The sequence below is a fragment of the Mauremys mutica genome, chromosome 7, assembly GCF_020497125.1.
Source record: "Mauremys mutica isolate MM-2020 ecotype Southern chromosome 7, ASM2049712v1, whole genome shotgun sequence".
NCBI lineage: Eukaryota > Metazoa > Chordata > Testudines > Geoemydidae > Mauremys > Mauremys mutica.
The window spans coordinates 37,373,693-37,399,933 of record NC_059078.1 but is presented as its reverse complement, the minus strand read 5'-3'; the positions used below and the strand labels follow the sequence as shown (position 1 = coordinate 37,399,933).

General features: G+C 45.7%; 1 long non-coding RNA gene across 1 annotated transcript; it reads left to right on the top strand.

Annotated features, from left to right (window-relative positions):
- The first annotated feature begins 18,403 nt into the window (after window positions 1-18,403).
- Window positions 18,404-24,990, top strand: LOC123375069. The gene is made up of 3 exons (XR_006581306.1): window positions 18,404-18,511; window positions 21,731-21,808; window positions 24,360-24,990. It is a non-coding gene; the product is annotated as an uncharacterized LOC123375069 (long non-coding RNA).
- The last annotated feature ends 1,251 nt before the right edge of the window (window positions 24,991-26,241 follow it).

Here is a 26,241-nt window from a genome sequence, read left to right as displayed (position 1 = left end):
TTCATCTTCAACCACCATTCCATAGGACATGTGTCCATGCTGATGATGGGTTCTGCTCGATAATGATCCAAAGCAGAGCAGACCGATGCATGTTCATTTTCTGAGTCAGATGCCACCAGCAGAAGGTTGATTTTCTTTTTTGGTGGTTCAGGTTCTGTAGTTTCCGCATTTGAGTGTTGCTCTTTTAAGATTTCTGAAAGGATGCTCCACACCTCGTCCATCTCAGATTTTGGAAGGCACTTCAGATTCTTAAACTCTGGGTCAAGTGCTGTAGCTATTTTTAGAAATCTCACATTGGTATCTTCTTTGAGTTTTGTCAAATCTGCTGTGAAAGTGTTCTTAAAACAAACGTGCAAGGCTGCTATAACATGAAATATATGGCAGAATGTGGGTAAAACAGAGCTGAAGACATACAGTTCTCCCCCAAGGAATTCAGTCACAAATTTAATCAATGCATTATTTTTTAACGTGCATCATCGGCCACCATTCCAGAGGAGATGCTCCCATGCTGAAGCATGAAGGGACATACGAATGTTTAGCAGAGCTGGCACATAAAAACCTTGCAATGCCAGCTACAGAAGTGCCATGCGAACACCTGTTCTCACTTTCAGGTGACGTTGTAAATAAGAAGCAGGCAGCATTATCTTACGTAAATATAAACAAACTTGTTTCTCTTAGCGATTGGCTGACAAGTAGGACTGAGTGGACTTGTAGGCGCTAAAGTTTTACATTGTTTTGTTTTTGAGTTCAGTTATGTAACAAACAAAAAAATCTACATTTGTAAGTTGCGCTTTCATGATAAAGAGATTGCACTACAGTACTTGTATGAGGCGAATTGAAAAATACTATTTTTTTTGTTTATCATTTTTATAGTGCAAATATTTGTAATAAAAATAATAATATAAAGTGAGCACGGTACACTTTGTATTCTGTGTTATAATAGAAATCAATATATTTGAAAATGTAGAAAAACATCCGAAAATATTTAATAAATTTCAATTGGTATTCTATTGTTTAACAGTGTGATTAATCGTGATTAATTTTTTCAGTTAATCGTGTGAGTTAACTACGATTAATTGACAGCCCTACTAGACATACATCACTTAGCTCTCCAGACCACCAAGTAGAATGTCTGGGTCTGCTAAATTGGTCTTCACCCAGATTTGGTGGGTCAAGGATTTTCAGACTTTTTGAGGATTATAATCATTATCTGTTCTCTCCAATCTGATGGACTAAAAGCTCTTAGGAAGATAAAGCCATAAGATGTGGATCATGTCAGCAACTGTCAACGTGAGAAACATGTTCCGTATCATGAAAGTATTTGCCTTTGTCTCTAGTATCTATAGCAGCTACTCTGAAATCAGAATCACTTTAGGTCCCAAAACTCCTTGCTCCAGCAATGGGAGTAAAGGAAATCTCTGTCCCCCATGTGGCTCCCCCTGCCTCAGCCTGCCTGTTGTCAGCCCAGAAGTAGAGACTTCACATGTTTCCCTATTGGGACTGATTCTGTAGCCCTTACCTTGGCAAGCTTGGCCCTCCCCTCGTGTAAAGAGAGGGAAAAAGTTTTCCAAATGTGTATGCTTTGTTGAGTAGTTTAAGTTCAATGTTCAGATTTTGCAAAGGAAGAGCAGGAAATCAAGTAAATTAAAACAGTTTCTGGATATAAAGAGTCTTTTACAGTATTTGCAAATTAACTATTGCAATACTGAACTAATGCAAGAGAACTAGAAACTGTCTGGTCAATGTCATTTGTTTCTAGTTGAGCCTCATTCTCCAAGCAGACAAATTCTGATAGAAACACCAGTGCATTATTAAATCTGAAATTAACCACTTAATCTAATACTAGTAACAATGAACTTTTTTTCAAAAACAGGTAGCTTTTGACTTTACAGGGCTGCTTTAAAAATGCAGAGCCTGGATTGCATATTGAGACAAGTATAATTTAGGAGAGCTACTACCATAACAGAACTCCCCCTGGACTGAGTCATAGCTAGAGAATGCTATACAAGGCTACTGGCTATCTTTTAAAATATGACTTTAGCAACAAACATGAATTTGCTAAGAATGTGAGGTTAGAGACTGCTGCCAGACCTTTGATCAGCTCTCCTTCTTCCATGCAAGCTCTTCTAAATCACATCATGATGTTTGGTTCTTAGATATATCAGTTCTAAGGAACTGTTGCTACAAGAGTTCTGTATCTTAGCTCACTACTTTATTTAAACTTGCCAAGTACTGGGGAACTGGGCCCTTTAAGAGAGGAAGGTTGGGAGAGTTGCAGGGCTTGCTGCAAGGCAAGAGGTTGTGTGCAGACCCTGTGCAGCACGGGGCTAGCCCTAAATATCAGATGAGCATGCAGACTCATGAATGCTTATCTGAACTTTGAGCTTTTTCAGGTTTACTCATTATTTATAAAGCCAAGAGCATATGGTTCTGAAAGAATGGTGTTATAATAGAGTATATATTAATTACAATGATCAGTCTCAACTGATTTGCAGGAAGAATGGGACAGTAAATACAACTGGTGTTATGGAGACCCTCTGACCATTTTTAACATTGTGATTTTTATGAGCTAATCTGAGTTTACCCTATCTGTGATGGCTAATGTACTACAGGAGACATCTGTTGATTCAGCTGTAGCAGCTATTTTCTTTACTTTGCTTGCATGGTTTTAGTCATGCTCACTTCAAAATCCAGTCCTAAAGTGCTGTTATAGATAGAACTATACCTAGAAATCAACTCCGTCTGTATTCAGTCATGCCTAATTGCTCTTCAGACAAAAATAAGTTTCTACTACTGTTAACGCTACAGCAGACACAGCTATGGGACAGTGCCTACTGTTTATCAACAGAACTGTTAACGACATTACAATTGTGCAACCCCATACTACTGGTGGTGATGTATGAGCCATGAAGAAACCAGCTTGACTTAAGCCTCTCGGGTGTCTTCACTGCAGAGTTTACCTGGGAATTGTTTTGCAGTGTACTGTCAGAACTAGTCTGTTCTTCCTGAGCCCTCGTGCAGCAATGATCATAGCCCACCAACACAGTCGCATAAAGCACTTCTTACTGAGCATGCTCAGGGTGAGCAGCTGCTCAAACAACTCCCTCTGTGGCAGCTGATCCTTCTTCCTTACCCTCTGGTTGTGCTCTAGGTACTTTCGTGCCATTTTGTCCTCACTCTACATGCCCTTCTCTGCTCTCTCCTTGTCCCGCTTCTCCTTTTGGTACCCCAGGTGCTGGTCTGACATGTGTCCAAAGTCATTAAACATTTCTTGCAGCAAATCAACCCTGTATACTTTATTTGTTCCTTGTTCGATCACGGTCCTTTCCTCAGAGGCCTGCATGAGTACCTCAGTCCATCTGAGGTGGACGGTCCTGCAAAGGCAATGCAAGAACATTATATTTTGTCCATGAAAAGAAAAGAATTTCCCCTTTTATCTTCTGCATCGAGGCAAGGCCCAAAGTTGATACTTGGTATGCCTTTATTTCATTTCCTCAGGCTAACCTGTTCAGGAGCTGATGCAGAGCAGGTTACCAGCCCCCAGATACTTACTGTAGAGTATTTCAGATTTTCTTCATTTAAAAAATTAAGAGAATTTTTGGGTCTGGTTGAGGGGTGGTTAGGGCAATCAGATCAATATTCCTTCCTGTACTTGCACCAGAGGGCAACCAGAACTCTGATGTGATCCTCTGGCTAGCTAGGTGCATGCTGGGATGAGGGTCTCTGGGATGGATGAGGGTTGCCAACCCTCCCAGACTGGCCAGGAGTCTACCGAAATTGGCATTGATCTCCCGGTGACTGTTGAAAGTAATTTGGGACATTTTAATAGACCACTAAAAGTCCGGTTGGCGGCGCAGCGGGATAAGGCAGGCTCCCTACCTGCCCTGGCTCCACGCAGCTCCTGGAAGCGGCCGGCATGTCTGGCTCCTAGGCACAGGGGTGGCCAGTGAGTCTCTGAGTGCTGCCCCCACCCTGAGTGCTGACTTTGCAGCTCCCGTTGGCTGGGAACCACGGCCAATTGGAGCTGTGGGAGCAGTGCCTGCAGGCAAAGGCAGCGTGCAGAGCCACCTGGTCGCCCCTGAGCCTAGAAGCTGGAGGGCATGCTGGTTGTGTCCGGGAGCCACCCAAGGTAAGCACTGCCCGACTGGAGCCCGCACCCCTGCCTCAGCCCTGAGCCTGCTCCCACACCCAAACTCCCTCCCAGAGCCCTCACCCCAAACCCATTCCTGCACCCTAGCCCCCTGCCCCAGCCCTGAGCCCTGTCCTGCACCATGAACCCCTCAGGCCCAGCTCAGAGCCCCCTCTTGCACCCCAAATCCCTCATCCCCTGCCACAGCCCAAACCCCACACCCCCAGCCAGAGTCCTCTCCTCCTCCCGCACCCCAACCCCCTGCCCCAGTGCAGAGCACCCTCCCACACTCCAAACCCCTCAGCCCCAGACCAAAGCCCACACCCTCTCCTGCACCCCGCCCTAGTCCTGAGCCCCCTCCCACATTCTGAATCCCTTGGCCCCAGCCCACACCCCCTCCTGCACCCTAATCCCCTGCCACAGTCCGGAGCCCCCTTCCACACCCTGAATCCCCTCATTTCTGGCCCCACCCTGGAGTCTGCACCCCCAGCTGGAGCCCTCACCCCCTCCCACTCCCCAATACCCAAAGTGAGTGAGGGTGGGGGCAGGGCCTGGGAGAAGGGGCAGGGCCTAAGGTGGGGCAAGGGTGTTCATTTTGTGCCATTAGAAAGTTGGCAACCCTAGATGTCATCTTAGTGCAGTGTTCAGATGAACTTTGCAGAAATGGAGAAGGTCATGTAGAATGAGAATTTATATGCTGACCAGATGTGTGATAACCAGTAATGGCTTCAGACACATAGGAGGCATGTGGGAAGTGAGTAGATATGCTGGAAAATACAGGTCCAGGGAATTATGAAATGGGATTGGAGGACTACCAGGCTCCACAGGCTGTGCTTCAGCTGTGTGTACACTGCAAAGTAGGTCAATTTGAGCTAGCCTTAGAGAGAGACCTAGGCAGTCTAACCCAATGTAATTAGTATACACTCCATTATAACACCAGATGCTTTTGGCATTACAAATAATGAGTAAACTGAAAAAGCTCAAAGTTCAGATAAGCATTCATGAGTCTGCATGCTCATCTGACCTAGCTGGGCCAGCAAGCTTGGGTTCAAAGCTTGTATTAATTCAGATTAAAGAGTTGTGTGTGGGAACAATAGGGGATTTGGGCCTAAAACTTGGGTAGGAGCCCAAGTTAACTGCAGTGAAGACATACACTCAGGGGGAACTGGCCGGGTTGTCAGTTACAGGCCATTTATAAAGCTTATTTGTTAATTAAATAAATGACAGACGCCTGAAATACACCACACAATGTCACTTTTACAATCAGTTTTCAGATTAGAACTGCACTTTAACTGAGTCTGTTTATTGTACACCTTGCTAAGTGCAATTATTGCCTGTACTGTTTCCTCAGTTTCTTAGGTCTAGGGCAGTGTAACTTTTCAAAATGCCACATGGAAAATGCCTGATATAAACCTGGCTTGTTCCTTTGCAGGTTTTTCAGGCCGGCATCTATTGTTCAGCATAGTTTTAGTTTATCTGACTGACAACCTCCCTGGTATGCAGAATGTCAATCTCTTTAAAGGCACAGGCAGGGATCTGAAAGGTAAGAGACTAAGTACGTCCTGCATGTGTGGATATGCTATGTCTTTTCCAGAGCTATTATCTATGATTCATTACATTACCTAAATACTTTTAGCTATTTTCAGACTGGACCTAAATTCCAGGTTACACCTCCTCCTTGGGCTTTTTACATAAGGGTAACTGGGCTTTTGCACACATGGTAAAACAAGCTGAACTGCTTTGCGTATTTTTTTTGTTTCTTCAGCCAGTCTGTCTAACAAGGCCAAGTGCATACTGCTGACTTAGGTGCTGCACCGCACAAGCTACAATTTACATTAGTCCCATGGCCTAGAAGAGGAACTTTGTAATGGAAGCACTGTGGAATCAAGTGAGATAGGCACTGCACACACAGGTGTGGGGGAACATAGCAATCTAAAAGCAAAATTCTCTTTTCAATGGACCCGAAGGTGGAGATACAAAGTACACAACTCAGGAAATTCTCAAACGCAAGGTTGCTCTGCCACATTGTGCATAATGCATATTTTATGGTCTACCCTAAGAGCAAACAATAATAATTGAGGTTTGCATCACAAAGGGAAATATGCGCAAGTTCGTGTGGCAACAACCTGAACTCTGGAATTGCCCCCCTTTTGAGTAATCAATCTTAGGGTACGTCCAGACTACCCGCCGTATCGGCGGGTAGCAGTCGATTTTTCGGGGATCGATATATCGCGTCTTATCTAGACGCGATATATCGATCCCCGAACGTGCTCCCGTCGACTCCGGAACTCCTCCGGAGCGAGCAGCGGTAGCGGAGTCGACACGGGGAGCTGCGGACGTCGATCCCGCGCTGTGAGACCCGAGGTAAATCGATCTAAGATACTTCGACTTCAGCTACGCTATTCACGTAGCTGAAGTTGCGTATCTTAGATCGATTACCGCCCCCCAGTGTAGACCAGCCCTTAATGTTGCATTTTTAACGTCCCTTTAGAAGAAAATCTAGAGCTCTCCCGATGAGGGAGTTTGTGCATCACCTTGAAGGTGGAGTTATTTGATTTAAAAGGCCAGATTCTGTTCTTTGCAAATCTGCTCAGTGCAACACTGGGGTGGTTGTCAGGGAAACTGGCAGTTTATTACATCACTGCCACCATTTTGAATTATGAACTGTGACTCACCTGTGCATATATTTTACCTGCTTTAACCTCTCAGTAACTCTCATTTCCTTTTCTCAGCTAATAAACCTTTAGTTAGTTGTCTATAGAATTGGCTGCCAGCATTGTCTTTGGTGTAAGATGTAGAGTGCCAATTGATCTGGGTAAGTGACTGGTCTCTTGGGACTGGGAGCAACCTGATGTGGTTCACTGCGCAGTTGGTTTAAGTGATCTTTTATCACAAAGTCCAGTTTGTCTGGGTGGCAAGATAGCCTTAGCCCTGGTCTACACTATGAGTTTAGGTCAAATTTAGCAGCGTTAGATTGATTTAACCCTGCACCCGTCCACACGAAGAAGCCGTTATTTTCGACTTAAAAGGAATTAGCGCTGAAGTCAACCTTGCCAGGTCGAATTTGGGGTAGTGTGGTCGCAATTCAACGGTATTGGCCTCTGGGAGCTATCCCAGAGTGCTCCATTGTGACCGCTCTGGACAGCGCTCTCAACTCCGATGCACTGGCCAGGTAGACAGGAAAAGGCCCGTGAACTTTTGAATCTCATTTCCTGTTTGGCCAGCATGGCGATCTGCAGGTGAGTGCAGATCTCATCAGCAGAGGTGACCATGATGGAGTCCCAGAATTGCAAAAGAGCTCCAGCATGGACCAAACGGGAGGTATGGGATCTGATCACTCTATGGGGAGATGAATCACTGTATGGGGAGATGAATCCGAGCATTGACAAAATGCTCAAACATTTGAAAAAATCTCAAAGGGCATGAAGGACAGAGGCTATAACAGGGACCCGCAGCAGTGCCGCATGAAACTTAAGGAGCTGAGGCAAGCCTACCAAAAAACCAGAGAGGCAAACAGCTGCTCCCGGTCAGAGCCCCAGACATGCCACTTCTATGATAAGCTGCATGCCATTCTAGGTGGTGCAGCCATCATTACCCACCCCTGTGCTTTGACTCAGTCAATGGAGTAGCACGCAACAGGGATGTGGGTTTTGGGGATGAGGAAGATAGCTCACAGCAAGGAAGCGGAGAAACCGTTTTTCCCGACAGCCAGGAACTGTTTCTCACCCTGGACCTGGAGTCAGTACCCCACAAACCCACTCAAGGCTGCCTCCCGGACCTCCCAGGCGGAGAAGGGACCTCTGGTGAGTGTACCTTTGTAAATATTATATGTGGTTTAAAAGCAAGTGTGTTTAATGATTAATTTGTCCTGGCATTCGCGGCCAGTACAGCTACTGGAAAAGTCTGTTAACGTGTCTGGGGATGAAGCGGAAATCCTCCAGAGACAGCTCCATAAAGTTCTCCTGGATGTACTCCCAAAGCCTTTGCAAAAGATTTCTGGGGAGGGCAGCCTTATTCCGTCCTCCATGGTAAGACACTTTACCATGCCAGGCCAGTAGTCTGGATGTAGTCTGGAATCATTGCATAACAAAGCATAGCAGCGTATGGTCCCGGTGTTTGCTGGCATTCAAACAGCATCTGTTCTTTATCTCTCTGTGTTATCCTCAGGAGAGTGATATCATTCCTGGTCACCTGGTTGAACTAGGTTGATTTTATTAAGGGGACATTCAGAGGTGCCTGTTCCTACTGGGCTGTTTGCCTGTGGCTGAACAGAAATGTTGCCCGCTGTTAGCCATGCGGTGCGGAGAGGAGTGAAGCGATCATCCCAGAGAATTGGGGATGTGTGTGGGGGGTTTAGTTGGGTTTGTGCTGCACGTTAACCTGTGCAGCCCCTCCTCCTTTTAAATGGCCAACTCAACGGCTGTTTGGTATAGGAAATGAGGGTGCTGCTGTTTGAAACCATTCCCACATGTTATGAAGGTTAAAGAAGCCAAAAGACTGTGTCTTACCATGGCTGCCTGCAAGCCAAATTCTGTTGCCTGGCCCTGCATGAAAGATCTCTCACACCAAACAGGCATACCCTCAATAAGAGGCAAAATGGGACCTTGTACCAAAAGCACATGTGCTATGTAATGTTAACAGCAAGGTTTACCGTGAAAGAGTCTACCCATTGTTCTCTAAAATGCGTCTTTTTTAACTACCACTCTCCCATTTTTTTTCCTCCACCAGCTGCTAATGTTTCAACGCCCACACTATCTTCTCCTTCCCAGAGGCTAGCGAAGATTAGAAGGCGAAAAAAACGCACTCGCGATGAAATGTTCTCTGAGCTCATGCAGTCCTCCCACACTGAAGAAACCCAGCAGAATGTGTGAAGGCAGACAATGTCAGAGTCCAGGAAAACACAATATGAACACGAGGACAGGTGATGGGCTGAATATAATAAGTGGCAGGCTGAAGATGATACGTGGCGTCAGCTTGGTGACAGAAGGCAAGAGGCAATGCTGAGGCTTCTGGAGGAACAAATTGATATGCTCCAACATATGGTTGAGCACAGGAAAGGCAGCAGGAACACAGACCGCCACTACAGCCCCAAGTAACCAACCACCCTCCTCCCCAAGTTCCATAGCCTCCTCACCCAGACATCCAAGAACGCGGTGGGGGAGCCTCCAGGCACCCAACCACTCCACCCCAGAGGACTGCCCAAGCAACAGAAAGCTGGCATTCAATACATTTTAAAGTGCAGTGTGGCCTTGTCCTTCCCTCCTCCCTAGGGTGACCAGATGACAAAGGTGAAATATCGGGACTACCATTGATATCAGCAGCTCTTTAATTGTGTTAGCTACTTGGATCACAGCAGCCCCCACAGTAGATTTGCCCACTCCAAATTGATGCCCGACTGACCGGTAGCTGTCTGGCATTGCAAGCTTCCACAGGGCTATCGCCACTCACTTGTGAACTGTGAGGGCTGCTCTCGTCTTGGTATTCTTGCGCGTCAGGGCAGGGGAAAACAAGTCACAAAGTTCCATGAAAGTGCCCTTACACATGCAAAAGTTTCACAGCCACTGGGAATCATCCCAGACATGCAACACTATGCGGTCCCACCAGTCTGTGCTTGTTTCCCAGGCCCAGAATCGGCGTTCCACGGCATGAACCTGCCCCATTACCACCATGATGTCCACATTGCTGGGGCCCGTACTTTGAGAGAAGTCTGTGTCCATGTTCTCATCACTGTGCTGCCATCGCCTCCTCGGATGGTTTTGCTTTTGCAGGTTCTGGTTCTGCATATACTGCAAGATAATGTGTGTGGTGTTTACAGTGCTCATAATTGCGGCGTTGATCTGAGCGGGCTCCATGCTTGCTGTGCTATGGCGTCTGCACTTAAAAAAGGCATGAAACTATTGTCTGCTGTTGCTCTGACGGAGGGAGCGGTGACTGATGACATGGCTTATAGGGTTGTCACACAGAATGGCCCCCTCAAGGATTGAGCTCATAACCCTGGGTTTAGCAAGCCAATGCTCAAACCGCTGAGCTATCCCTCCCTCCACTATTCATGGAGGGAGGGAGGGAGGGAGGGAGGGAAGGGGGAGCAAATGAATACAAATGAATACAAAACAAATCTGGTCTCTTATTGTTTTGATCCACTCCATCTCTCTTATACATCTTAGGCTGGCAGCAGACAGTGCAGTACGACTGCTAGCCATTGCTGTCTCCCATTTATGTCCAGGCGCTCCCGGCCGACCTCACCGAGGCCAGCCAGGAGCACACATATCTGCCCAGGCGCCCTGACCGACCTCACCGAGGTCGGCTAAAAGAGCACCCAGGAGACGACGATGACAGCTATCAGTCGTAATGCACTGTCTGCTGCCAAAAGGCAAGGAGCTGCTGCTGTGTAGCAATGCAGTACCACGTCTGGCAGCACCCAGGAGACATACGGTGACTGTGAGCTGGGCGGGCTCCAGGCTTGCCGTGGTATGTCGTCTGCACGGGTAACCCAGTAAAAAAGGCGAGAAATGATTTATTGCCATTGCTTTCACGGGAGGGTGGGGGGGCTGACGACATTTGCCTAGAACTACCCGCAACAATATTTTTGCCCCATCAGGCATTGGCAGCTCAACCTAGAACTCCAATGGGCGGTGGAGACTGCGGGAACTGTGGGATAGCTACTCAGTGCAATGCTCTGGAAGTCGACGCTAGCCTCGGTACTGTGGACACACTCCACCGAGTTAATGGTCTTAAGTAGGAACACACACAATCGACGGTATAAAATCGATTTCTAAAAAAATCGACTTCTATAAGTTCGACCTGATTTCGTAGTGTAGACATACCCTTAGACTCTCCAGTCTATATCTATACTACAGACCTTACAACAGCCCAGCTGTACTGCTGCAGCTGCACCTCTATGACGTGTCCTGTGTAGCCGCTCTATGCCGGCATCATTAAACCACCCCCAACGAGCAGCGACATAGCACTGTCCATACCGGTGCTTTTGTCAGTGACACTTATGTTGTTTGGTGGTGTTTGTTTTTTCCTCACATCCCAGACTGACCAAAGGTTTGCAGACAAAAGTGTTAGTATAGACAAAACCTAAGGGGGCTGCTGTGACTCTGTGGTATGACTGGTACAGTGATCCAGGAGTTCACATTTGTTACTGCCTTGGTGGAATCTAGTTACAGAACATACCATGAGCTTGGGGTGACTGTTCTGTTTTCTGACAGTCTGCCCTGAGGTACACACACACATTCGTGAGCTACTCCAGACAGCATGACACAGCCCCTGATCCTCATAGCACACTTACACCAGCCTCTCTGTAGCCTAGGCACTGGAACACAGAAGAGACTCTGACCTGAAGCCAACTTAAACTGATTTTTATTGAACTAAACCATATTTCACTGATCTTCCACAATCCAGAAGTATTGCTGAATAGATGGTTAAAGTGGATTAAACTGTTTAAGCTGCTTAGGGGATCTTAAACTACTTAAACAGCTTTTGAGTAACCAGAATGCAAAATTTCTGACCGCAACATAATAGTATCATTCCCCCCTCACACACACACACCCATTTGAATAACTCAAAACTGACAACTCATTTCATTCAGGCTTTCAAAAGAGAAAGTTAGCCTTTGATCTAGGACTAAGCATGGAAAGTTTCAGCCAAAAAGGAATTTGTTTAATAAAGTTAAAAGCAACTGTTGAGGGGTTGTTAAACTGGAAAGTAGAACTGTTTCCTAGTGGTTACCGCCTGTGCCTGCTACAGTTGTCAATTTTAAAAGACAGCTTTGGACATCTTGGATCCAGCTCAATCGAGAGACCTATGCCAGTTTTGTTCAGAGTAGAGCTTTCAAATAGGTGAGGATAACTTCTAACCACGTAGATAGTAATTAAGGTTATAATTTTCATTTTTTTTCTTTTTGCATTGTATTGGAAAACAAAAATTAACACAAATCTTAATAAAATCTAGTTGTTGTAATGATTATTTATTTGTATTACTGTAGCACCTTGAAGCTCTAGTCATGGACCAGGACAACATTGTTCTAGGTGCTGTTCAGTTGTTACTGCCTATAGTTTCTTAAATTTATTTGTAATTATCCTTATCCTTATCCTGCCACCTTATCCTGCCACCTTATCCTGCCACCATTCGGTGTCAGGCACCTTATCCTGGGCAGGCCATGTTGTGAGGATGCCAGACCACCGCATCCCCAAACAGCTCTTCTATGGTGAGCTGTCTCAAGGAAAGCGATCGCACGGGGGACAAAAGAAGCGATACAAAGATACGCTGAAAGCCTCTCTTAAGTCCCTGGATATCGACATCACCTCCTGGGAAACCCTGGCACAAGACCGATCGACATGGCGTACGCTGATCCACCAAGGCTGCCAGACATCTGAAGCTAGAAGGATAACACTAGCACAAGAGAAGCGAGCACTCCGTAAAGCCAGAGCTGCAAATGTTGTAACAGTGGTGCCCACGCATGTCTGCCCGACATGTGGCAGAACATTCCGTGCCCGTATTGGCCTTACCAGCCATTTGCGGACGCACTGTGGACAGCTCACAACCTGATAGATGTTAAGGTCTTCTTCGAAAACGATGGACGAACATCATATATATATACATATATATATATATATATATATATATATACTAGTTGTAGCCTCAAATTAGATATTATACTACTACTTTGATCTGCCTAGAAAAAGGGTTTTCTTTAACACTGGCTCATGCAGACTCATTTGTATAGACTATGGGGTTAGATTGTGTCTTCTGTAAAATGTGTGTTTTGTTTCTCCATGACAATGTTTGGTCCCAGCTAGCATTAGCCAGTTCCTGGAAGGAGTGAGGAAATTCAAAATAACTGAACTGCATTTATTACACTTTTTGTTGTTCAAAAGCAGATATACATAACTTGCATCAAAGATTATAAGGTCTCTTACAATTTACTTTTCCATTATCCATGCAAGAAAATACATTAGGATTTTAGACAGCCTTTAGATTCCAGTAGAGCTTCTTTACAAAATCTATAGTCCTTAACAAGTCTCTCCAAGTATCTTAAAACTTGTTTGCTGTGATTCTGTATTTTCAGGTGTGATGGTCAGTCACTTGTTTAGGGGCTTAGGCCCCACACCCAATCCTAGTTGCTTCCCTCCTTTGGTAAGGATGGTTGAAAGGGATAGGCCAGGCACTAGAAGGGAAGGATGTCATAGTGGGTTCACGGGTCAGAAGGGCAGGGGTTTAGGTATATTATGTTTGGTACAGCATCACATCTAGTTGCATCATAATTATCTCAGTTACTATGACATCATCATTACCTTCTCTCTCAATCAACCTCTTATCAGTCAATCTAATTAGTATGCCATTAGTAAACCAACTTTAACTATATATCCAGCTATTTATATTAAGAGGTCCTTTATTTCTAAAAAGCTGGTCAAACTTTGGACTGAAGATTTGGGAAGCTCCAATAAGCACAGCAATATCTAGCTTGTGGTTGCCCAACATGCAAGGGGAAGACTTAGCAATCGTTACATGTGCATTTTCTCAGTGCAGATGGTGATTTTGTTAAGTCAATAAGTTGACATACGTCATATCAAACATCACTGATAAATGAATAAACAGTCCTGGGAAAAGACAGCCCAGTTAGAACAGTAGTGTTTATAACAGGGGTAAGCAACCTATGGCATGTGTGCTGAAGGCGGCACGCGAGCTGGTTTTCAGTGGTACTCACATTGCCCAAGTCCTGGCCACCGGTCCGGGGGGCTCTATATTTTAATTTAATTTTAAATGAAGCTTCTTAAACATTTTAAAAACCTTATTTACTTTACATACAACAATAGTTTAGTTATATATTATAGACTTATAGAAAGAGACCTTCTAAAAACATTAAAATGTATTACTGGCTGGCAAGACCTTAAATTAGAGTGAATAAGTGAAGACTCGGCACAGCACTTCTGAAAGGTTGCCGACCCCTGGTTTATAATATACATATTAGCTGCCCAAAAACTTCACACAGTTAAGGCTGACTGGCAGTGCCTTGTACCCTTTCAGAACATTGAATGCCCATTTACTTAAACCTCTGAATACCAGGAAATAGTTGGTTGCATGCCAGAATGTTTGCAGTGGAGGCCTAATCCTGCTGTATGTGCGCAACTGACTTTCTCTGGATGGATAAGATGGCTTGAGATGCAAGTTTTACCTTACGTAACTTTTTAAATATTGCTTCCCCAAAAGGGCAGTGGGTATCCAGACCCTCAAACTCAAGGGCTGAGTGGTTGAGAGCAGTTTGGTTAGTAGCAGGCCGTATTTTGAGCCCCAGGTGTGGGCAAAAAGTTAGAAACAATGTAATTTGATGCCATGAGTTGTTTTTTCTCTTATGGAGACTGTATTGGGGAAAACCCTTGTTCAAATGACTTAATCCAGCCCTGGACTCCAAAGGTACAGCAATTTTCAAGACTCACCCAGTAACCATGTGGATGTTAGCACTTTAACTTATAGTTTAATATAGTTTAATAGAATAGTGTAGACCAGGCCTCAGTCTTAACTATAGTAGTGCTCCTGGAGTACAGGAGCTGGCTCTACTGACTACAGACTGAAGAAGGTCCTCTGACATCGGAGATGTAAAGAGCAAGTGAGAGCTGCTGTATGTACTAGGTGTATGTACAAGTTTGGTATATGTATTAGGATCAATCTGTCTGTCCTTCCTTCAGATTAATGAGTGGACAGAACTGTACATGTAGCCAGAGGACTATGTATATTTAGATGTCTTTTAGGATTGGTATTACTGTGTCAAACGCGAGCTGCTGTGGTGGTGGTACAACTGGCTGAGTTGGTTTGGACAACATGGACTAGCTTTGGGGATATTTTCACAACTGCTGAAAACAGTTGTGGTTAGCAACTTCTAGTGTCTGTGATTTGTGGAGTGTGTGTGTGAGATTGTGAAAGGGGGTAGGGGAGTAAGGAATCATGGTATCCTGTTCACCTCTACGGCATGTGGTACATATGAAGAAAATATTTGCTGTATTATAAAATTAGTCAGATGTGGTTTATTTTGTGGTCTAACTGCCAATGTTAAAAAAAAAAGCCTTATGGGAAATTAAGCTGCTTTTACACTCATCTTCTCAGCTGCTGAAAGCAAACGTGTCAAGCCATCTGTATGGCTGGCAGTTGAATAACTGAAAAAGAGCAGCACTGACTAATAATTGCTAGTAAAAAAAATAGCAATAAGAAAAGAATTCAGTCAGCCTGCTAATGTAAATCCATTAATTAATTAAAAGATAGATCTCTGAAAACTGTGTAGCTTTACCAATCTCCTCCCTGCAGCCCCAGCATCAAATAGAGGTACACAGTGTAATGCCTACATAACATTTTTCCTGACACTAATGTCCCACTATGGATTTACTCTGCTGTAAATATTTTGTATGCAATAACTGAGGCATTTCAAAAGTACATACTCAGTTTGAAAGTATTATTCTAAAGATCTAAATCCTTCCCCCTTTGCACGAGTAGCCCCTTAGGCTTTAGTAGGACTAGTTACATGACCACGCCTTGCCAACTTTGTCCAATACAAGATCAAATTAATATATTGTTATGCAGTCAATTAATTTCTCCAAATGAAAAAATGAAGCTGGCAGGAAAACACGGTTGCAGCTTCCTAAGGATCCCCTGACCTGCTTACTTAATGATCCAGTAAAGGCTCTCCATTTTAAACAGAATGACAAGTGAATTTCTTTTTTTTATTATTAGCAGCTAGACTTTGTATTGCACATTACTGAAAAAATGTGATGACTTCCTATAGAATTGTGGTACAGTAAAATAGGGAGTGTCTTTGTAAAGGAAAAGTTTTCACACCAAGTACATACATAAGAGAAGCGCCAAAAAGAGGATAGGTATTTAGAAATGTGGTTATCCTTTGTAGTGTACTCAAAAAAGGAGGGCTCCCTGGCCAGTAAGCCAGAATTTTTAGTTAGGTTCTCTGAATATTAACCTGATCTTAAGTAAGTAACGTACAATGTAGTATGTTAACGTTTTATTGTAACTTAGAACATAATGATCAGTCAATATGCACATTATGACCCAGGTGCATTATGACAGTGCTTTGGATAGAAAATACCCTTAGTAAGTAGTGAACAAAATACTTTCGTAATAGGAGTTCATATATAGTAAGAACCATACTGAGTAATTCTAATACCTAAAATTGCCTAGGAATGTTTTAGAAAGACTCTACCTCCCCCTGAGCTTCTGTCACTTAGTCTGCCAAACGTATCACAACTTGTATAATTTCCTATGGTAGCAGCTAAATGTGTAATGGAAAATGATCAGCAGCAACTAATATTTAAAGAATGTAGAAGTGGTACCTAATATTTCCAATGCCACAGATAGAATTGGTTGAAAAATGTACATGGGACAGTTTTCCATCAGAAAATGTTGACTGGGTGGAATCTAAATGATCTGCAGGACCGCATCTGCTGTATCTAAAGTTTTCATGAAACCAGGCTGGGTTGGCTGCAGGCATGTTCAGTTTCCTATCAGCCCACCAGGCTTCTTGGGCTGCGGGGGGAGCTGTCTGGAAATCTTTGAAAAATTCCATTCTTCTGAAAACTTCTGTTCTGTAGCTACATTTCTGACTGTTTTCCAGTTGGGAACAATTTTTTTTTCAGAAATGCAAATTTTTCCAGGGAACAAATTCCAGTTCCCACACAATTCTAACCAGAGTGTTAATGAAATTGGCTGAATCAAGCCTCCACGGTATACAAAGTTTGGTGTTGGCTCTTGAAGTAATGAAAGGAATCAGAAAGCATCAGAAAAGAACTGCATTTGAAGGATTTAAGGGAAGAATAAGACTGGACATTTCTTTCCTGGTCTGCATAGTAGAATCATAGAATATCAGGGTTGGAAGGGACCTCAGGAGGTTATCTAGTCCAACCCCCTGCTCAAAGCAGGACCAATCCTTAGACAGATTTTTACCCCAGTTCCCTAAATGGCCCCCTCAAGGATTGAACTCACAACCCAGGGGTTAGCAGGCCAGTGCTCAAAATAGCGCTTTTGGTCCACTGAACGATAACAACCAATCCCTTGGGTAGCTTCTGGGCCCCTTAAGCAGACGAAACATTCAGTTTTAACCAGTGAAATGGAAGAGACTCATGGGAACACAGTCTGAATTTTGTAACAGCAGGAACTGATGTGTTACATTAAAGTGGCAATGCCTTTTCTTCTTCCTCCTGGGGAAGGTCAGCCAGTCCGAGCTGCTGCACGTGCATTCTGCTGTGCTGCTCTCCAACTTTCCATCAATGGGATTCACAAGCCCCAGGGAGACAGTCTGCATCCCATGCCTCCCCCTGCCCCAGTTACTCCGGAGTACCTGTGCCAGGCTGCTTTCTTCCCTCTCCCTCCGAGGGTCAGAATTCACACCATCCATCCAGCAGTGGAGGGGCTACACACCCAATCTGTAGCCTTTTCAAACCTTAGAGGATTTTTCTCCTACAAGATCAGCACCTTCCAACTTCCCTTTACTCCCATTGGCTGCTCCACATCCTGTCACCTGACTGCATTGCCATACAAATGGCCTCTCCTACCTGCCCCAGTCCCATCTCACCTCTATCATGGCTGACTCTTTTTGGCCCTTCAGAGTGGCCACCATCTTCCCCTACCTCCTGCCGCTGAGCTCCCAGCTGCATCCAAAAACTTCCTCTAAGTGCTGGCCTCAGTCGGTTCCTGCTTTCTCTGAACTGCCACCTGATCATCTCAGAGTAACTATCCCTCATTGGCTACCACTGTCCCACTCAGCGGACTGCTCACTGCATCTCTACTCATTGTGTGACTGTCGGCTGAAATAAACGACTTCTTATTTCATCTGGTTGCTTATCAATTTACTGATAGATTTAACCCGACTTATTGATTCACTGCTTGAGGGTTTGGAAATCACTTCTATCTGCTGCTCACCTGTGGCTCTCTCTTACCACACTTCTCTTCTGACATATAGCCTCTACCATCCTACTCCTTCCCTCAACTCTTTCATTCTCCTACAGCCTCCATCCCTCCCCTCCATCATACCCAAATCCTATCATTGCTCCCACCCACTGTACCTGCACTCTCACCCCACATTCACATCGTTCTCATCTCTGATGAAAGCTGCCCCAACCCTGGCCCTTTCCCCACCTCCCACCTGCACTCTCTGCCACCATTACTCTCAAGTTTGCCTGAAGTTTGTTATATTAGAAATTGAGGTTCTGTCTTACTTGGAGACTCTGACTAGAGAACTAGCTGAATTATGACATCACATGAGTCAAGAAAGGAGCTTTAGACTAAAAAATCCCCTCCCTTGTTCTTAACACCAATGATTTAAGTATTTTATGGCAAAGAAGCCTTTGAAGATCCAGCACCTCTGCCCCTTCAATGAAGGTCTGCGGGCTAACAACTCATTCTCTGTGGACCAACAAATCTTGTGGCAAAACCAGGAAAAACCAAAGCTGATGTTCCTGATCAGGGCTGGATTAACTCTTCTGTGGGCCTGGGGCTATTAGATTTTGTGGGGCCCCTGTATACAAGTCTTTTTCCTGGGAGGGGGTTGGGGTGCAGGGGGGGGGATGGGCCAGGGGGTTGGGGTGCAGGAGAGGGATTCTGACTGGGGGTTGGGGTTTAGGAAGGGGTGTGAGGTGCTGGCTCCGGCCGGGAGATGCTTACTGCAAGCGGCTCCTGGCCGGCGGTACAGCAGGGCTCAGGCAGGCTGCCTGCTTGCCATAGCCCCACGCTACTCCCAGAAGCAGCTGGCTCCTAGCACATCTCTGCGGCCCCTGTGGGGAGGGGGACAGCATGTCTTCACGCGCTGCCTGTGCCCACAAGCATCACCCCCCATAGTTCCCATTGGCCAGTTTCCAGTCAATGGGAGCTGTGAGGATGGTGCTGGGGGTGGGGTCAGCAAGCAGAGCTGCCTCCCGCCCCCCTCCTGCCAGGGGCCACAGAGACATGCTAGCAGCAGCCAGCCGCTTCCGGGAGCGGCATGGGGCTATGGCAGGCAGGCACCCTGCCTGAGCCCTGCTGCCCTGCAGGACTTTTAGCGGCCCGGAGTTGGAGATCGCTGCCTGTGATTTATTTTTGTGGGCCCCCCTCGAGCTGGGGCCCTGGGATGCAGCCCCTAAAGCCCCTGCCTTAATCTGGCCTCTTCCTGATAATTAAGGCTAAGATTTTGTCATGGATATTTTTAGTAAAAGTCATGGACAGGTTATGGGCAATAAAGAAAAATTCACAGAAGCCCGTGACCTGTCCCTGACTTTTACTAAAAATATCCATGATAAAATGGGAAGGGACTGAGCAGCTGCAGGGTGGCTGGGAGCTCTGGGGCACCCACCACCCATGGGGACTCAGAGCTCCAGGGTCCAACTGCCCCCAATGGTGGATAGGAGCTGCAGGGTCCCCCTTCCCCCTCCCCAGTGGTGGTGAGCTGTGGGAATCCCCCATGCCACCACTGCAGTGGGGAGCTGCGGGGGTCCCCCTGCCCCCCATGGGGGCCAGGGGCTGTGGAGGTCCCCCTGCTCCCCCCCTGCAGCAGAGGTGAACTTTGGGTCCCCCAGCCCCATGGCGGCAGTGAGGAGCTTCCTGAGTCCCCCTGCCCCCCAGCGGGGAGCAGCCAGGTTCCCCCGTCCAGCCATGGGGAGCAGCTGGGGTCCCCTTGTCTGGCAGCAATGGCGTGGGGGGAAGGATCAGCCAGGGTCCCCTTGCCCCATGGCAGCAACAGGGGAACTGCCAGAATCCCCCTGCCCCATGGCTGCAGTAGGGAACTGTCAGGGTCCCCCTGCCCCATGGCAGCGGGGAGCAGCCAGGGTCCCCCTGCCTGGTGACAGGGAGCTGTCAGGGTTCCCCTGTTCCCCACAGAGGCCGGGAGCTGTGGGGTACCCCAACTGCCTATGGTGTCTGGGAGCTTTGGGGCCTGCTGCCTCAGGCGGTGGGGGTACCTTATAGCTCCCTGCCACTGCGGGAGGCGGCAGAACCCTGCAGCTCCCAGCCTCCGGGGCTGAAGTCACAGAGGTCTGCAGAAGTCATGGAATCCGTGACCTCCATGACAAAATCGTAGCCTTACTGATCATCAAAAAGCTCTTATTTTAGAAGTAACTGGATGAATTAAATGGGTGTTCATTCTAAACACTCCCCCTTCTGGCTCTGTTGGTTTCACCTCTGCTCTAAGAACACTGCCTCTAGCATCCATATTCTTTAATTCTCTACTTTTTTGTCTATTCACTTTCTAATTTATTTCTTTTAGCATTAAGGGTGGACTCAAGATAACCCAACTATCTTCATGCTGATGATACTAAAATGTACCAAACACATCTGACACCTTAATGACTGTGGATCCATCTCAGTTACTTGGGTGCTATGCTGATGGGGATCAAATAAATACCTAGATCTAGCAGAAGGAAGCTTGATGATTCTAGTTTTTGTGGTCAAAAGGAATATAGAGCTGTTACTTCTAGCTCCCTTCTGAACTCAGATTATCTGCCTCCTTAACATCCTCCCACTAAACTCTCTCCCTTTCCCTTAGGGCGACCAGACAGCAAGTGTAAAAAATCAGGACAGGGTGGGGGGTAATAGGTGCCTATATAAGAAAAAGCCCCCAAAATCGGCACTGTCCCTATAAAATCGGGACATCCGGTCACCCTACTTTCCCTTGTTGGTAAGTTTGCTTTATCACCAAATTCTTGACTCCAAAACATGGAGAATGCAATTGCCTGACTTCTTATGAGTACAAAGTATTCCACATCATTCTCATTCTCAGACTCCACTGGCTCCTCCGTTCAGTTCAGGTTCCAGTTCAAAACTACCCTCTTGCTTTCAAAGCTATCTATCCGTCGCCTCGCCTCAGCCTCCCTTAGACCTTACTTTGCTCTACTCCCCACTTCCTCCTCTTCTCTAGTAGTGGTTTCCTGTATCTTTCTATATAATCTTATCACAGTGGGTACAATAGCTTCGTCCTTTGCATCTCAATATCTAGAACAGCTTTTCCTGTGTCTCTGCCTCCTTGACTCTCATGATTAAACTGGTGTCTGAAATATGAAACTTAAGGCTTTTGTTATAATCTTCAAAGGAATTAATGGGCCAAGTCCAAGCTGCAGTAAAGGCTTAAATTTGATCTATGAACTGCCATGACATCTGAGCTCCCCTGGGACAATGCAAATCACAAAGCTAAGGGGGAAATGCATGAGAACTGGGGACAAAGCATTATCACTTAAGTGGAGTCTGGCTATGGATCAAACATCCAGAGGAGATTAGATGTATCAGGAGTTCAACAATCTTTAGGAAAATCACAACTTTCCTCTGTGTAAAAGGCTTTTCACCATAAGACAACACTTAATATTGATGGATCTTTCTACACTAATCCCCCTGCCACCATACACATTTTCTAAAAACACAAACTCTGCCCCAAGCTGAATTTTTACTCCAGAAAGGGAGATTTACCAGAGACTCCAAGAAATTTTTGCTGTTGCTGTTAATTTAATATGGAAGGTGCTCAGATCTGATGGTAATGGGTGGCAACATAAAATCCTTGGATAGAACATCTCTTCTTTGTTGTTTTTACTTGCTAATTTCTCTCTCCCTCTCTGACTGGCTCTCTCACTGTATTTACAGTAATTCCAGTATTCTGAGATATAGTTGTTATGAAAGATGCCAAACACAATAAAATCAGTATGAAAAGTTCAAGAGGAGGTGAGTAGTTTCTTCTAAAGATGGGAATATGTGTGAAGTTGCTAATGAATGTAACACAATTTACTTTTCAAGTTAAGTTTTTAAATTCACACATCTCTAAGCTTATTTAATATATTTCAGATTTAAGCCTTGTCTAAATGCAAAAACTGCACTGGTTAATTTAAATGGGTTTTGAAAACTATGTTATTAAACCAGTACAAAAGCCCTTTTGACTTACTCTAAGTCAATCTGGAATCTATTTAAAATGAACAAATGAACAAAAATAAGCCATTTTTAAACTAAGAGTGTCCATATAGTATTTTGCACTGGTTTTAAATAAGTTGATTTAAAATAGCACCTTAAATTGAACTTGTGCAACTTTTTCCTGGCCTGTAGACAAAGCCCTAAGTAGCTGATTTCATTCTACCTCATGCCATTTGCTCCCTCTTGTGGCTGATACACAGATTCAGTTTAGATTTTTTTTTAATAAAATAGTCAAGCTAAGCTTGGGTTACAAGTTAGACTGCCCTTAACAATGACTTGGTAAGGTGTCCAGAAAGACAGCAGCTAGTAGCTTATCCTAATTACAGTTCTAGAAAATGATCTCATTTTTTTTAAATAGGTGGAACATTGAAGTTGGATACTCATGTGCTACTAACTGCAATCTAATCATTTAGAAGACTTTCAGAATAAAATACCTAGCTGTGAAATAAGTTATATCAAGAAGTATTTTCCATTCAAATATTAATGATGCTAACACAGCCTGTACTAAGATGGGTAACATGAGGACAAACAACTTTGCCAGCTGGACATATTTACTATATTCTAGGCTACTGAATGCCAGTGATATACACAGAGATGGTGTGGGTCTGATACTATCAAGGAGGGCAGCCAAAATCTGATAGAATAGACACCAGTTTTGGAGAGGATTATAACAGTACAACTTATATCAAAGTTCCAGAAAGTGTTTTGTATTTAATGTTCTGCTCCAACTAATGACGCAAGCCAAGACAAAAAAGAACTTCCATGAGCAGCTACAGAACATAACAGATAAGGTCCTCGAAAGAGATGCCCTCCTTGTAACGGGAGATATGAATACTAAAGTAGGAAGCAACAAAACTGGCAGGGAAGAAATAAGGCCTTGGTAAAATGAATGAAAATGGTGAAACGTTTGCTGATTTGTGTGGAATGAATCACCTGGTCATTGGAGGTACTATCTTCCCTCACCAGACAGTCCATAATATAACTTGGAGGTCACCAGATCACAGAACAAGGAACCATATTGATCACATTACAGTTTGGTGTAAATGGAGACAGGGCCACCCAGAGGGGGGGGGCAATGGGGGCAATTTGCCCCGGGCTCCGCAGGGGCCCCCAAGAGAACAGCGGAGGCTCCCGCCTCCGCCCCTGGAGCCTCAGCGCATCAAGCGCCAAGTCTCCGCCGGGGCCCCTGAGCCCCACGGTGAGGGGGGCGGGGCCGGGAGCTCCGGGCTGAGATCAGCTCCCTCCGCTCGGCGTGGAGCTCCCAGCCCCGCCCCCTCACCACGCGGCTCTGAGCGGGACGGAGCTCAGGCCCCGCCGGCCGCACGCTGCGGCTGTTCCGGTGAGGCGCTGAGACTCCGGGTGAGGAGGGAGCCGGGGGTAAGAGGCTGGGGCTGGGGCTGGGGTGGGAGGGGGGGAAGCGGGACCCACCGCCGAAGCGCAGCCCGGTCTTCGGTGGCGGGGGGCCCCTTCTGTTCCGGGACCCGCCGCCGAAGTGCCCCGAAGACCCGCGGCGGGGACCCCCCCGGCCACCGAATTACCGCCGAAGAACGGGCTGCACTTCAGCGGCGGGTCCCGCTTCGGCGGTAATTCGGCGGCGGGGGGCTCCCGCCGCGGGTCTTCGGGGCACTTCGGCGGCGGGTCCCGGAACGGAAGGGCCCCCTGCCGCCGAAGACCCCGGGCCCCCGGAATCCTCTGGGCGGCCCTGCATCTAACTAAGGCCTATCACCATAGTAGGAGTAGAGAGGGCAATCAACTGGTTAAAAAGTGGAAAGGCACCAGGTCCCAGTGGAGGTTCTTAAGGCAGACTTGAAGAACACAGACATTTTGATAGGCCTGTTACAAAAGATATGGGAAGAAAAAAATAACAAACAGGCGGAGAAAGTGTCATATGATGAAGCTATCAAAAAAATAGAGGCGCATTCAGTTATTGTCTACCCAAGTCAGGTATTTACACATATTATTCTAGACAGAATAAAGAACACAGTAGATTCAAGTTTGATGGGAAGATCCCAAGATGATGGGAAGAACAGGCAGGGTTCAGACAGGAGAAATCGTGTATAGATCAAATGGATCAATTTTGTTGAACTGATGCCACTATGGAATCCCCACATCATTCAGAGCTGCTGTGAAAATATGACATGCTAAATAATACAGAACAGTGAACTGACTAAGCCATTAGAGGTTACTACCAGCATCAGATAAGGATGCCTTATATGACCCATGATCTCTTTACTAGTAGTGGATTGGGAAACGAGTTAGAAGATCTTGACTATGTAGATGACCTCAGCTTGTTATCCTATGCCCACAGAGACATACAAGGCAAAACAAATGATCTCCGGTCCTATTCACAATTAGTAGGGTTGACAACGAACAGTGAAAAAACTAAAACTTGGGAATCAACACGCAACAAGAAACATCCATAACCTTTTCTGGAGCTGATGTAGAAGAACTCTGACATTTCACATATCTTAGCAGCATTGTAAGTGGAACAGAGGATCATGAAAGCCAGACATGCCTTCATAACAATCTGAAGAAACAGAACTCTTGCCCTACAAGCTAAACTTAGAATATTTAACACCATTATAGTTTCTTTACTGTATAGTGCTGAAACTTGGAGACTTAAGATCTGACTGTCTAAACTCCAAACTTTCATAAACTGCCTGAGAAAAATCTTCAGTATCAGATGACCAGAAAAAAGTTATAAACAAAGAACTCTGGAGGAGGACAAAACAGAAACTGATAAGATAGGAAATTACAGAATGAAAATGCGATGGATAGGACACACATGGAGGAAAGACACAAATAACATAAGACAGGCGTTGGACAGGAACCCCCAGGTAAAAGGTGATGAGGTAGACCAATGACAACACAGAACCGCACAATAGAAGCAACATTGAAAGCTCTCAAAATGACATAGGAAGAAGCTAAGGCTGCAGCAAGAGACCATCACAGATGGAAGGCAGTAGTGAAGGCCTTGTGTTCTGTATGGAATAAAGAGGTATAAGTCAAGTCACTACAGCCTGTTGAGTCACGCACTGGAAGGGTACTAGAAAGAGGAAGGGGAAGTTGGGGAGGAGATGGCAAGGACAGACAAAGGAGTGGAGTAGGGCTGCAGAGGAGATAACAGAGCAGGAGGAAGGAAGCCTATTTGGAGTTGAGAGATTGCAGATAGGGAGTGCCTGTGGGGGGGCTGTATTTCAGAGCTGGGAACCACATCACCTACTGGAGAGCCAAGAAACTATTGAAGGATTGGCATGGGGAAGGGTTAAGTTCACCTTTTGGCTTTCAGAGGGAGGGGAGCCGCAAGAACCTTTTGGGGGGGGGCGGGGGGGCGGAAAAAGGAGACTGGTGGGGGGGGGGGCATGGCTGGAGCCCAGGGTCTCAGTGAGAGAGAGAGGAGCCCCTTAAGAAAAACATTTTCTAACCTGAAAAAACATGGGTTCAGTGAGTTGCCAGGCAGTAAGGAGAAGGTTTGGTTCTTGTTGTAATTGAACCAGTTTTTCTGATATCTTTATCATTCTCCTCCTAATGAGCAGCTTAGCAGTGAAATACACTGAATCAATAGTGTTTAAATCTGACTAAAGCTACCGAATTTCACTTGGTGCCAGGGCTGGCCTTGGCTGCCAAGGATGCTGAAAAGCAGGCCCAAAGGTCCCAAACCATGAGTTGGTCTGTTCCTAGTGCTCTGCTGTCATCGTGGTTCTGAAGCTCCTTGGTGGCATATAGTCTAGACTCAGTGCTTCAGTTTCCCCTACTGGTGATGCTGTTTCGGGGGGGGACACTTTACTGTTGCATCATTGGACATCAGAGGAGAGAGAGTCCTGGAGAAGAAGAGTTGAGAAACAGTGAGAGATGCAGAGGACTGGCAGCTGTAGAAGAGCAGGGAGGTGGCACAGCAGAAGAGAAAACACAGGATTAGGGGAATGGAGGAAAGAGAGCACAGAAATGTACAGTTGCCACCTTGTTAACTCTGTCTTAGGCCTTGTCTACACTACAAGACTATTTCGAATCAACTTAGTTCGAATTTGTGGATTCGACCTTATGAAGTCGAATTTGTGTATCCATACTAAATACACTAATTCGAATTTCTGAGTCCACATTCACGGGGCCAGCGTTGACTTTGGAAGCGGTGCACTGTGGGAAGCTATCCCACAGTTCCTGCAGTCCCCGCTGCCCATTGGAATGCTGGG